The sequence below is a fragment of the Durio zibethinus genome, chromosome 11 (genome assembly GCF_047325235.1).
Source record: "Durio zibethinus cultivar Kanyao isolate XHJ-2024 chromosome 11, ASM4732523v1, whole genome shotgun sequence".
NCBI lineage: Eukaryota > Viridiplantae > Streptophyta > Magnoliopsida > Malvales > Malvaceae > Durio > Durio zibethinus.
Window position 1 is genome coordinate 9,906,560 of NC_143172.1, and position 13,901 is coordinate 9,920,460.

At 29.9% G+C, this 13,901-nt stretch overlaps 1 pseudogene; it reads left to right on the forward strand.

Moving 5' to 3' along the window:
- Positions 1-271: 271 nt before the first annotated feature.
- On the forward strand, positions 272-10,144 carry LOC111290160 (ACT domain-containing protein ACR8-like; annotated as a pseudogene).
- The last annotated feature ends 3,757 nt before the right edge of the window (positions 10,145-13,901 follow it).

The following is a 13,901-nucleotide window of genomic DNA, read 5'->3' on the forward strand; positions in this document are numbered from 1 at the left end:
TTTTTACTAAAGTTTTCAATCATTGTTCTTTTAGATCTTGTTTTGGCTATTATCTCTAGCTTACCAAATGACAGTTGGTGAAGTTAAGATTTAAGCCTACATTTTTTCAATTCCCTAACCCTATGAAGATCATGAGTTGGAATTGAATAAGGTGGAGAAGCCAGTTGATAAAGGTTGTTTGGTTGATGAATTGCTCAAACTTTTAGCAATACCCTTCATTAAGCTTAAGGAAAATGATGAGAATAGATTACCCACTATGATGAAACCAATTATGGAGGAACCTTATAGTTTCATGGTTGGACCTCTTTCGTTGGTACTAAAGCTAGTGCCCATTTATCGTAGTCCAACGGTAATGAAAACATTGCTAGAGGAGGGAGATCTAGCCACAATAATTGAGCCACACCACCTATTAGAGTCTGTTGATGAAGATGTGGTAAGAAGAAAAACCATTAAGTGGATAGGTGCTGGTGTTAAGTGTGGGGTAGTTATGTAACCCATGGTAAAAAGGTATGGTCAAGCTTGACCAAAACCAGCACTGCTTGGGAGGCAACCAAAGTTTTACTTTCATGGTTTACGTTTTCTTTATTTTTTATTAGGACATGTATGTTTTGATGTTTTTGTTTGAGTTCGTTTTGATAAGAATGAAAGACGCAAGAAGGATATCTCATGTAAGTTAAGATTCGGCTTTAAGCAAAATTTTGGGGAGTATTTTTTTCCCTTACTTTTTGTTTTAATATATTATTCAACTTAACTATGGGAAAAAAAAAGAATGCTTTTTGAACTTTTCTAAAATTTTAACCTATTTTTGCTTTCAAACCAAATTGACCTGCTAGATTTCATTAATATGCACACTTAGTTGATTTTGTATAAACTTTTTAAGATTTACTTGAGTGTGATATGAAATTAATTATGAGTATGGTGGAACTTGAAAGGAATTCTTAAACATGTTTCTCTTTGGATATGATTTTTGTACATATGTTTTTATTCTCTTTCAATGAAATGCTATGATTCTTGTAAAAATTCTATGAAATGTGGATTTGTATGGAAGTTTAAGGATATGAATAAGTACTTTATAATTCATGTACTCAACACTCGAGGTGAAATCTTGGATTATATTTGACTCAAAAAATGATCCAGGCATTTCTTTGGACCACTTGAGCTTTTTAAGCTCACTTTTTATAATGCATCTTTAGTACATATATTTTGAACTTGATAAATTATTCCCTTTTTCTTTGTTATTTCAACCACATAATATGCCCAATAAGCCATTTCTTTTAATTATTATCCCTTCTTTTTTTTCTACCTAACCCAATTGAGTTTACTCATACATTATAGGCATTTTTATGTATTTAGGAGGAAGGTAGGCACAAGGAATTAATGAAAAGAAAAAGAAAACTACATATGCAACGCAAAGCCTAATAAAGCCAAAAATGACTAAAGTAAAACAAAAAATGCCATGAAAAATAAAAGTGATGCCTTAATGGTTCAAAGTTTTGAAAAGCTGTTAAATGTTCAATTCAAAGTCCATGAAATTTCAAGAAAATAAGCTAAGGCTAAGGGGTTTTCAACCTAAATTTTCTTTTTCCTACCTTGATCCAAGTCTTATATTACAAGCTAAAAAGACCTTTTGATTTTGAGTCAAGTATGCAAATTTAACATTAGTGGAGAGTGAAAGGGAAAGTAAACATATAAAGTCTATTCTGTCTTTGAGTTGAAATGTAATGAGATGTTTTGCATTCTTCCTACTTGAGTTATATGCATGAATTAAAGATTGAGTAAATGCATATGTGTAAAGAGCATAAGATATTATGACCTTGTTTTTAAAAGAATTTCTTGTAACTCTATGTCTATAATTTAGCTTTGTATGATGCTATAGTGCATGAATTGAATTTTACGTAATTTTTTACTTTGTGAATATGTATGATGATTTGTAGATGTGTTAATTTGAAAATTTTGCGTGAGGACAAGCAAAGATTCAAGCAAAGAGGTATGATAGCACCTTAAAATATAATATTTTTACATGCTAAAATTGGTGCTAAATTTTAATCTTTTGATGGATTTGATACTTTTAATGTTATTTCCATAATTTTAGGGTTCAAGGCTTGTAGACTTAACTTTCATGCAAGCCATGCATGCAAGCATAGCATGCATGGTACACATTTAGCCATGCAATGCAAGGTGGCAATCGAATCGTACTAGCTCAACAACATCCATCCATGTAACCATACAACTAAGAATGAAAATTTAAGGTGTTTAAATTGCACAAGAAGTCCTACTCCCTACATGAATTCGACCAAGATCAAATTCAAAAGGAGATGATGCACATTTGAAAAGTTTCACAAGCACATGGACACTAGAAGCTTTCAACCATTTCAAATCCAAGAAGAAGATAATTATCATTTAAAGAATTTCAAGCCTAAATGAACTCTAGTACTTTCAGCCAAAAAGAGTTTGAACTTCACCATTACTCATTTGCTTAGCTTTGAAGAATTTCAAATAGAGACGGACTTTATCTCTTTGAATTTCAAGAGTTTGGATAAAAAGCAAAATATCTTATCTTGAATTCCACCTTAGTTGAACTTAGAATGGAAATTGACTCAAGATTAAAATCAAGAATGATGAATGGCCAAGATGAATCCTATAGAAACATGTTTGACCACACCTCTTCAAGATGCAAGAGCCCCATTCGATCATGATACTTTGAAGATCAAGATGGAACTCTATCCTTTAGCATTTGATTTAAACTCAAACTATTGTAATCTTTACCCCCTATAGTCGAACCCTCCTCTATAAATAGGGAGGTCATTCACCTCATCCAACATCACTCACTCTTCACTTCTCTTCTCTCTTTTCTTTTCTTAGTATTTTTTTCTTTAGTTTTAGTTATTGGCTTAGGTGACATATTTGACAATAACAAAAGATTGTTTCTTTGATTATTTTCTTAAATCCCAAAAGTGTTTATTTTCAATATCTCTTTTTTCTTTAAAGCATTCTTTCTTTTTAAAGTTTTGATTTACAACTTCTTTTATTACCTACAAGTTACAGTGACCTTTTATTCTGTCTCTCTAAACTTCAATAATCTTCTTTCTTTTCCTACTCAAGTGTTGGTTTCAAGCAATCTTAGTTTCCAATACTTTCTTGCTTATACATTTAGCAATCTCAAGTTTTATTGTTTACTAAAGTTTTCAATCATTATTTTTTTAGATCTTGTTTTGGCTATTATCTCTAGCTTACCAAGTGATAGTTGATGAAGTTAAGATTTAAGCCAACATTGTTTCAATATCTCTTTTCCTGTTTTGCAACCTAACCCTAAACCCATTTGTTTAGATATAAGAGCTTATAATTTCAACTTTAGTACTTGAGGCTACAAACATTATAATCTATAATCTATTAGAAGATGATACTAGAATACTTCCATTTATTACTTGATTTGTACACTTGCAAGCTATACAAAAAGCAACAATTAGTTTCATTAGCCATTGTGGAGGTTTACATAGCATGAGAGTGTAGCTATTTTACTTCATCCTAAAAAGGGGGTAGAGTTTGGATATATAGCTTATACATGCAATGCAAATGTGAGTGTATGCAAAGAAACATACAAACCTTTCACCTTTTCTTATAATACTTCTATCTTAAATGCCCCACAACTATTAAAAATAGAATAAATAACAACAATTTATAATAAATGACATAATTAAAATATGCACAAAATGTAAAACACTTACTTTTTTTTTTGAATTCTTTGGAAACAAGAAAATTAAAATGAAAACATTTTTCCATTTTTTTCAATTTTTTTTCAAAATTTTGTTTTTTTTTTTTTTCAAAATTTCCACCTTTTAAGAAAGCAAGAAAATTAAAATGATTGAATTAAGATTAAAGACTAATTAAGACCATTAAAGCAAAATTTAGGATAACATGTGATCAATCTTTGGCTTGACTTTCTAAAAAAATGTATCCCCAGTGAAGTCACCAAACTATTTATGACATGTAGGCTCAAAAGCCTAACTGTTGAGCTTGGGTAATTAAAAAAATAGGGGCTAAAAAGTATTTTTGATAAAAATAAAAATTAAGAAGTTGTCACCAATCTTTTTTGGATGTGATTAGCCACCCAAAAAATGTTATCCTTTTGATAAAACATTTAAAATGGGTTTAAAGTTTTATAAAAGAATATTTTTGTGGTTTGCAAAAATAAAGTTGGTGTGAGAGTTGATTACGTATAGGAAAGGATTAGCACTCCCACAATGTCCATCGAAGACAATACCAATTAATTGCATGTCAATTGTATGTTATCCTTTGATTTTGGTAAAAAAGATCCTATTTTTAATGTTTAGAAGTTAATTCCTTTATTTATTCCAGAACTTGTTTTTTTTTTTTCTTTTTTATTGAAAGCAAATCAATTTTTTTTCTTTTGGAAACAAAGTATTTTACTTTTGGATAAAGATGAAAGTGTTTTAAGTATTGAGACACCTCTTTCACTCTATTATATTTAGGTAGAGCTTCAAGAACATCTCTAACTTAAGGGTTTTCAAATTGCTCTACAAAACCGAGAAAACACCTCACATAAATGATAACCATCGAGAATCTTCCAATATTTAAGCCAAATCTCAAAGGCTATTTTTACTTGAGATGTCATCTTATTTAAAAAAAAACATTTTTCTTTGAAAACTCATTTTTGAAAACATATGCATGGCATGTATGAAAATAATAATAATATGGATGCATGACAATTGAGTATGAATGCATGAAATTAAAGAACGCATGTAATAACAAAGTAAAATGAAATGTAAATGCATGAATGGGATCAAGGGTTTGGGTTGGTTTAGGCTTTAGGGTTTAGGATTGTGGCATAGGGTTTAGGATTGTGGCATAGGGTTTAGGATTGTGGCATAGGGTTTAGGGTTTGGTTTATGGTTTAAGGTTTGGATGGATGTAGGGTTTTTGTTTAGGGTTTAGGCTTAAGGTTTAGGGTTTAGGTTTAGGGTTCAAGATTTAAGGTTTAAAGTTTAGGGTTTGGATGGTGGTTTAAGGTTTACTATTTGGATTTGGGGTTTGGATGGTGATTTGAAATTTTGGGTTTGAAATTTGGGGTTTCAAGAAAAATGCATGTGACAAAAAAATATATTACAAGAATGCCATAGGTAAAAATATAAATATTGATGCATGGAAAATGCATGACTATGGAACAAATTTATTACAAATGTAGGCATTTTTTAAACTATAGTACAAACTAAATATGAATGCAAGAACATGGTGAAAATGGTCAAATACTAAGGTTTTAAAGAATTTAAAAGACATGTTCCACCACTTTTTTTTTCTTTTGAAATTCATGCAAATAATCATAAAACAACCATAAAGAACATTTAGCCATAAAGAACAAAGCAAGAACACAAGCAAACGCATATAGTATAACCAACATTTAGCCATGAAGAATAAGAGAGAGAATCAACTTCAGCATGAAAAGGTTGGTTGGAAGCTCCCATGGCTTCCCACAATTGCTCAAACACTTAAATAAGCTAAAACATGCCTCAACTTCATAATACTATATCATAAAAGAATTTATAACATGAATATCAAACATGTAACAAACTAACAAATAAAGAAACCATGAAACATATTTATATAGCCAAACACCAAACCTAAACCATTAAACTAACCAACATACACACATTAAACATATGAAATAATATTCATATCATCATAATCATTATTAGAAGCAAGAAAAACATCTAAGGAGAAACAAAAATAGGTTCATCCATGGTGGAATAGTTCTTGGACAAACCTTCAAATGGCAAAAAATGGTAGATTTTGTGTTAATGTTGCTTGATTTTTTAGCTTCAATCCAAACTATTATTTAGTTAGTTGAAATCTAGTTTCAAGCTAGGACTAAAAGAGATGAAAAACTATGGATTTTCTTCACTAAAACAGAAAATTGAAAGATAAACAATATGAAAACAATATGAAATGCAATGGAATGTAATGAAATGCAAAGGAAAATGCTAGTAAGAACTATACCTCCACAAAGCTCTCCAAAAATAGTTTTATTTTTTCTCTTTTTCTTTATTTTTTTACATGAATTCCACTAGCTACCTCCTCTTTTCTAGCCCTCTCTTGAAAAGTTAATATCTCCTCATCCATGCATGTAGGTCTTTGTATAAAATCTCCATCTAATGCTCATTGTTTTTTCTTTGTTTTGTATTGTAATGAGCTACCTTTTATTATTAGGTCTAGCCCTTCAAGATTATCCTATGGTTAAGAATGTTTATCGCCAAAGGTTATATTTTTAATGTTACTGGAACAATATGAAAAGATCAATCTTCATTTTTATGATTTTAAAGCACAAAAAATCTTAAAATATTACTAAATCATGATCTGAAAGTTTTTGTGAAAATTCGATATAGAGAAGGTCAAATTACTAAATTTTTGGTAATTTCATACCTCCTAAGGTGAAACCAAGGTTTCTAATGCAGCAAAAATCATCAAATAATTTAAAATCATGATTTGAAACATTTCACGAAAAACCAACATTAGGAAAGTTAAATTACAAAAATACCCTTAAAGAGTATTTTAGTAATTTCAGACCTTTTGAGGTACGATCAAGGTTTTTAATAAACCAAAAATCATCAAATAATATGAAATTAAGATATGGAGCTTTTTGCAAAAATCTAACATTGAAAAAGTCAATTTACAAAAATACCCCTAAATGCATTTTAGTAATTTTATACCTTTTAAGGTGTGATCAGGTTTTTTAGTACATTAAAATCATAAAATTCAATTCTAGGTCCAATTAGTCCTATTTGGTTGAGAATTTTGAAGAATTAACCTAAGTTCAATTCACGATTTGATTGATTTTGACTAATTTTTACCATGTTTAACCTTGGGGTATTTGGGTCAAACAAGTCCTAAATTTGATTTTAAAAACTTGTCACAAATGTTAGATTTGAATTGATTCAAACTTTAGAAGCTTTATATTGGACAAATCTACCCAAACAAAATTAGGTGTCTACACCTAGTTAGGCCATTGTTTTTACGATGTACGATTTTTCTCAGTATGGTACCAATTGTCCACCTTAGTCATCTCTACCTAAAGCTTCAACCTTCCTAATTACTAGGTCTTCTTTTCATGTGCCTTTTCATCAAATCTTCTCATTATAATAGTTGAAGGCTTTTGGTTGATATGCAACTATCCTTGTCAAGGCTACATCTCTTTGCTCATTGGTCAACTATAGGCTAGCTCTTAGTGCTTTTTTGTTTCTTTTGTTGGTACTCAACTTGACATGAAAACCTAGTAGGTCGATCTTTGTAAGAACCATAGCTTTAGTCCCAAAAGCTGGATTAAAGAGAGTTTCTTATATAGGTACTTTAGTGGTAGTTATGAGTGCTATTAGAACTACAAAAAGCTCCTTGACAATGCTCTATTTGCATCATCTAACAAAATTTTTAAAATTTTCAATATAGTTTTGTTTGTTATTTTAGCTTGCCCATTGGATTGAGGATAAGCTACTGAAGTGAATCTTAGATCAATACTTAAGTTAAAGTACTATTATTTGAACTCGAGTTATCAAACTGCTTCTCATTGTTTGTTATCAATAAATGGGGTAGCTTGAACTGACAATTGATATTTTCCATACAAATTTTTCCATTCAGCTTTTTATTGTGGTAGCCAGTGCCTCGGCCTTTAGCCACTTGGTGAAGTAATTTATAGCTACCAATATGAACTAATGTTACTTTAAGGCTGGGGTGAATAGTCAAAGTACATCCATCCTTTATTACATAAAAAGCCAAGGGCTTATTATTGGAGCAAGATCTATCAATGGCAAGTGTTTTATGTGAGCAAAAATTTGACATTTATCATATTTCTTGACTAGATCAGTAGCATCTTTTCTAATGGTTGTCCAATAATAACATTGCCTTAATACTTTACAAGCCAAGGGTTAAGACTCGAGGTGACTTCTATAGACCCCTTCATGTATTTCTCTAAGGATATAATTGGCTTATTCTTCATCCATGCACCTCAAATATGGCAAATTGAATGATCTTTTATATAGCTTTTCTCTAATAAGGGTGTACTAAGGTGTCTTCCTTACTAGTGCCTTAGCTTGAATCTTATCCTTAGGTAATTCTTCAATGTAAGATAACCTTTAATTGGCATTATCCTTAAATCTTTTTCTTCTTTGATTTGCCCAACCTATTTTTCATTTGTGCTTTTTTCAAGCAATTCTTCTATTAGAACACCATTAAAGCTACCAGTGGTGGACCTAATTGTAAACTTAGATAGCACATTGACCAAAGTATCTGCTAACCTCGATATCTTTCTTACCTCAACTTTTGAAATGCTAGCAAGATTGCTTTAGCTTTTTGTAGGTATTTTTCATACCTTTTTCTTTGGCCTTAAAGTCCCTATTCACTTAATTGATCACCAGTTACAAATTGCTGTAAATGATGACTTTTTTTTAAAGCTTCTTTATTTACTTTTTTTTTTTGGAGAGTGTTGCTACCTCAAAATCTTGAAGGTTTCCCCGAATGGATTCTTTGATTTTTGTGTTTTTGGTACATGCATGGTGTTGATATTCTAAGGTTGGTTAGAAAGAACTCCTTTTTGTTAATGTATTTGAAGATTTGGAATTGCTAGAACTTAAAAGTATAACCTTTTTGAGAGGGTAGGATCCTTATAGCTTTTATTTACTTTTTTTTTACTAAGTTTTATTCTATTCTTTATGGGAAAATTCTGTATTCTTTTTTAGTTGAAAATTTTTCTTTTGTTTACAAGAGGAGATTGAGAAAATTTGGTTATTAGGCATCCTTCTCTCAACAAAATTTCTCAAAACTTTTCTCTATTGAAGTACGCCATTATTATTGTTGTCTATTGTTAAGAAACACTATTTGTGTTCATCCTCTTAGGTAACCCCTCTCTGTGATTCTTTGGTTGATTCTTTTTGCACTTGGACCCTGTAAACATACCTAAAGAAACTATAAAATAAATTTTGAGAAAATTTTTTTAATGGGTTTTGAGTACAATGTACAGGGCATGCATGTGTTTCTTATGTGTTTGTTAATTTGTCAAAGAGACAGACAAAAGCATATGTGTTTTTTCAATCAAGTAGCATGAAATTTGAACATAAAATGGTCATATCAATCGTTATATTGGGAAAGCTTTGAATTGGCATGTTACCTTTTTTAGATGGTACTTAAAATTTTTATTACTGATATTTTCCTTTCAAGTTTTGTAGTTTTTGATGTGACTGATCCAAGCATAAACAAATTAACTGATAAGAGTGTTATTAGTTACTTTGAACAGGTAGTTATTACACATGGTTTTATTTTATTATTAATGCCATTTATATTAGCTTAAGTTATCATAAAACTTATTTATGTTTTGTTTTATTTTGTTTGGTTACAGTCCCTTGAAACCACTTATCCTAATGGAAGCCATGGATTTGATGGCTTAACAGCAGTGGAATTGATGGGAATAGATAGAGTTGGTGTTTTATTAGAAGTATTTGCAATTTTAGATAACCTACAATGCAAATAGATGCTAAAGTATGGACACATAATCATCAAATTACATTTTTAATTAATGTAAAAGATTGCAATTCGGGGTCCCCAATTAAAGACTCATAGCAAATTGACTGAATAGAAACATGTTTAAGGAATGTTTTGGAAGGAGATAATGATATTCATAGCATAAAAACTTTAGTTTCTATGGCTATAACCCATGTTGAGAGAAGGTTACATCAAATGATGTTTGTAAATCATTGACTATGAAAGAATATCTATTTTACAACATTGGGCAGATTCGCCTGTGGTCACCATGCAAAATTAGGTGGAAAAGGGTTATTTGATTATGAATGTTCAGTGCAAAAATCAAACCAAGCTTCTGTTTGATGTTGTTTGCACATTGATAGACATGCAAAATGTTGTGTTTCATGCTGCCAACAACATAACTAGGGATAAAGCATATCTGGTACTAAATTTTTGTTGTACTAATCTTCTTTAAGATTTTGATTACATGACTTCAGTTTATAGACTTAAATTTATTTATTCTTGTTATAGGAATTCTAATATTAGGCACATAGATGGAACTCCAATTAGTTCAAAACCTAAAAGACATTATGTAATCACATTTATTTCAATCTGGTTTTCATAAAATAACACAACTATATAATATAGCACTTTCATGTGACTCATATTATAAATTTGCTAATACAAATAGGTGTTGATCAAGAAGATTAGAATACACAATTGTATGAGCAAAAGTATCTTATATTGAATTTAAAGTTGTGGGGTTTTGTTTTTAGGTATCTTTTATTTTTTGAAAACTAAATGATTCTTGTGGTTTAATTATTGTAACAATAGGTTTCAGAAGGTTACCCATCTTTATCCTTTCTTTTGGCATTCAACATTTTCCACTAACTAACTAAGATCGTTCATGATTTGTGTCCTATTTTTTGATTGGATCTACATTATCCTCAATGGGGTTATTTTTAATGATCCCAACATCACCATCATCATCATCATCATCATCAAAGGCACAAGATGTTTCGAGCAATGGGTTAACTTCATGCTCTTCTTACATGGAACTTCTAAGATTCCATGAACTGCCCATGAAAAACCCTCTCAATGAATATGGAAATACATAAGCTTGAGGTATAATTCCAGTGAAATGTGAAAAATTAATTTCTCTAAAAGCTAAAAAAACAAATTGTTGACTAGTTTGCACATCTTCTTGCTGTAAATAACATAGTTTATTCTTATTTGAATTTAGAAATAAAAAAATTTTAGTGATAGTTAACTCCTAAGAAAACTTAGAACAATGAATATGATATTGTAGGTCAAGTCCCTTCACTCACCAATCTCTCACTGTAATAGAAGTAATTCCCCCATTTTTTCAGTATGTATAGACGTCTAATATAGGGCTAGAAGGTAGTAAAAAAGTAATTAATTAGTTGGCAATGCACCAAAGGCATTTTACAACCTAATTGGGTAGAACAAATGATTATCAAAAGATTGATGAAATACATTACCTCTTGTGGTGATATAATCTCGTTCAAATTGTAAAATGATAGCTGCTAGTCAAAAAATTGAAATTGTCCAACCAAAGATCCTGTTGTAACTCTTGGCTCAAAGAATTCCTTAAGAACCAAGGTAGAATTTGATCCCACAGAGAAGTTTTGGACAAGGTTTCCAGCAGAAAGATCAAAACTTACACTTCCTCACCAATTCATGGAGTTTTGGTGGAAGGATTATTGCCCAATGGCATTTAGGTAAGTTGTTTTTTGCTTTTTAGTTGAATGTTTGTTTGTTAGAATTAGTTGGTTTATCTACAAATTTTGAAATTAAAGATAATCTTACTAAGCAACTTGATTGGTTGCCTACAAGTTTTCATTGCTTTTGTTTATTTTATTTTTTTGCTTTTGTTTTTGTTTCAATTGCTTGCTACGTTGGTGACTAAATTGCTTTAGAGTTTTTAGACGTTTAAGAGAGTTATTCCAAGTGGATCTTACATATTTCATGCTAGCTATTTGCAACAATGACGCTTTTAGAGAGCTTTCTTCTTCGAGAAAAAAGGGAAGCTTCTTTTGCCTTAGTCAACATGATAGATTTATAATGAAAACGATAAAGAAATCAGAAGTCAAGGTTAGTTGCCAACCAATTAGACTTAATGTGAAAGTTGTTATGTGTCTTGATGCAGTAATTTCTCAAATGGCATTATTAAAAATTGGCTAGACATATTTGATAGGTAGGATAATTAAACTGAATCAAAATTTTGATTAACTATGTTAGGTCCTTATAAGGATGTTTCCAAGTTAATACCAATATGCTTTTTAGTATTAAAATTCCCTTGCGGCAAAATTCTATGGGATACATTGTGTCAAACCTATTGGTGGATTGAAGGTATGTGTTTGAAATAAATAAAAAATATACTAAGTTACTAATGAAATTTTCTCACTTGCTCAATAATTATTGTGGTTAAATACAAAAGCCATTTCTTTTTGTGCACTAGTAAGTTAATAGACAATCATACTATTTCATATGAAATTTGAATGGAGAATTTTTGTTGCAATAAGAATATGAATTTGATTACGCCTGCCCCATGTAGGCAAAAAAGATTCATATCCAAATGAAAAGTTTATGCATGGCTGTACATTCCTTGAAGTAGAGCTATAAGACATGGATTAGATTTTGGCTAGCCGGTATGTTTTCCTATCTCCATTATTGATTTTTGTGGTTAGCTATTTATAAGCAATCCTTTGCCTCTATTTTGCTATACAACTTATCAATGTAAAAAAAAAAAAAAATGATGTGAATGACAATTTGAGTTGTGGGATTGGCTATCTTTGATGGGATCAGCATATCATGAATCCATGTAGACACCCAATAGCGCAGCATGAGTCTACATTCTAGTACATAATTAAAACATTGTAAGCATGCTAAATATGTTTATGCCACTTAAAACATGCTTTTCAAAATAACCAAACTTAATTTCATAACTCACATTTTGTATAAACATGATCATTCATAAAATCAAATTATCATAACAACAATAAATTGTAACAAAAAAATATAACAAATTTACTAAACATGCATGTGACAATAATTTTCATAGATTTATGACTAGACAATATTTAAAGGATTATCAAAATTGTCTTAACTAAAAGACTTTTATCAACACAAAATGTAATATTTTAATAAGTGGATAGTAATCACTGAAAATGTTCAAAATTTAATGATTATATCTGAGAAAACTTAATGAATATATCCAAGAAAAGATGCATACAAACGTATATTACTTTCATTTATAAGATATAAACAATGGTATCTCAAAAAGTAAAAGTCAAAATATGTTTATGTCAATCTTTAAAAATACCAAATTTTAGACACAAGTACAAAACATCTTTAAAGAAAAGATTAGTAAGATGAACATAAATATATAAATGAAGCATTGAACACCCAAAAAAAAAAAAACCAACAAAAACTCAAACTAAAAAATCAACCTTAAAACCATAAAGAAAATAAAAAGAAAAAAACTACCATCACCTGCACTAAGACAATTCTATCAAATGAAGAATAATCTAAAAATGCAAACAAACCAAAAATAATCAAATGTCAAACAAATAGTTAAAAAAATGCAAGCAAGAAAGTAAAAAAAAAAATACAACAAAGAAAATTAATTATAACTACAACAAAAAAAACTCAAAAACATTGGAAGAAAAACACATGAAATTAAAAAGAAATTTATTAAGATTTGTTCAAAAAATACATAAAGAAAAATTAAAAATTAATATTTGTAATGAGAAAGTAAAAAATTAAAAAGCTTAATTTTTTATAATTCTTTCAACTTTCTACATCTAACTTGATAAGTAGTTTTTCTTTTTCTTTTGATAACTGACAAAAATTTATAAGGGATAGAGATAACAAAGTGACTAAACTACTAACAAGTCATTGATGCTAATAAAGCTTGTAATGTGTTTATCCATATGGACTCTGGTGCACCTTTCTATTCCCTTTTTATGTTGTCTCAATATAAACTCACCAGTCTGGTTAAAACAAATAAAAAGGAGAATTAGGTGTAAAAGCATGAAAAAAAAAAACAAAAAATGAAAGTAAAGATTTGAAGAAAAAAAAGAAAAATGAAGAAATAGAATGAAAAACATTTTTTATTTTTCTATTTGGATCTTTCTACTCATTTTCGTTCCATTTTTTCCCCTCCTAACTTTTTTCCATCTCTTGCTTTTTTGTTTTTTTCCAAACAACCCATCCTCTTTGCTTTTCACAGAACTTCTTTCATCTTTCTTTTATTTACTTTTCTAGTAATACATGTCACATGTCATTTCCTATCTCCATGCAATGCCACATCTTCCATGCAATACTAGATGATTTGGAAACCTATTAATATCCTTAAT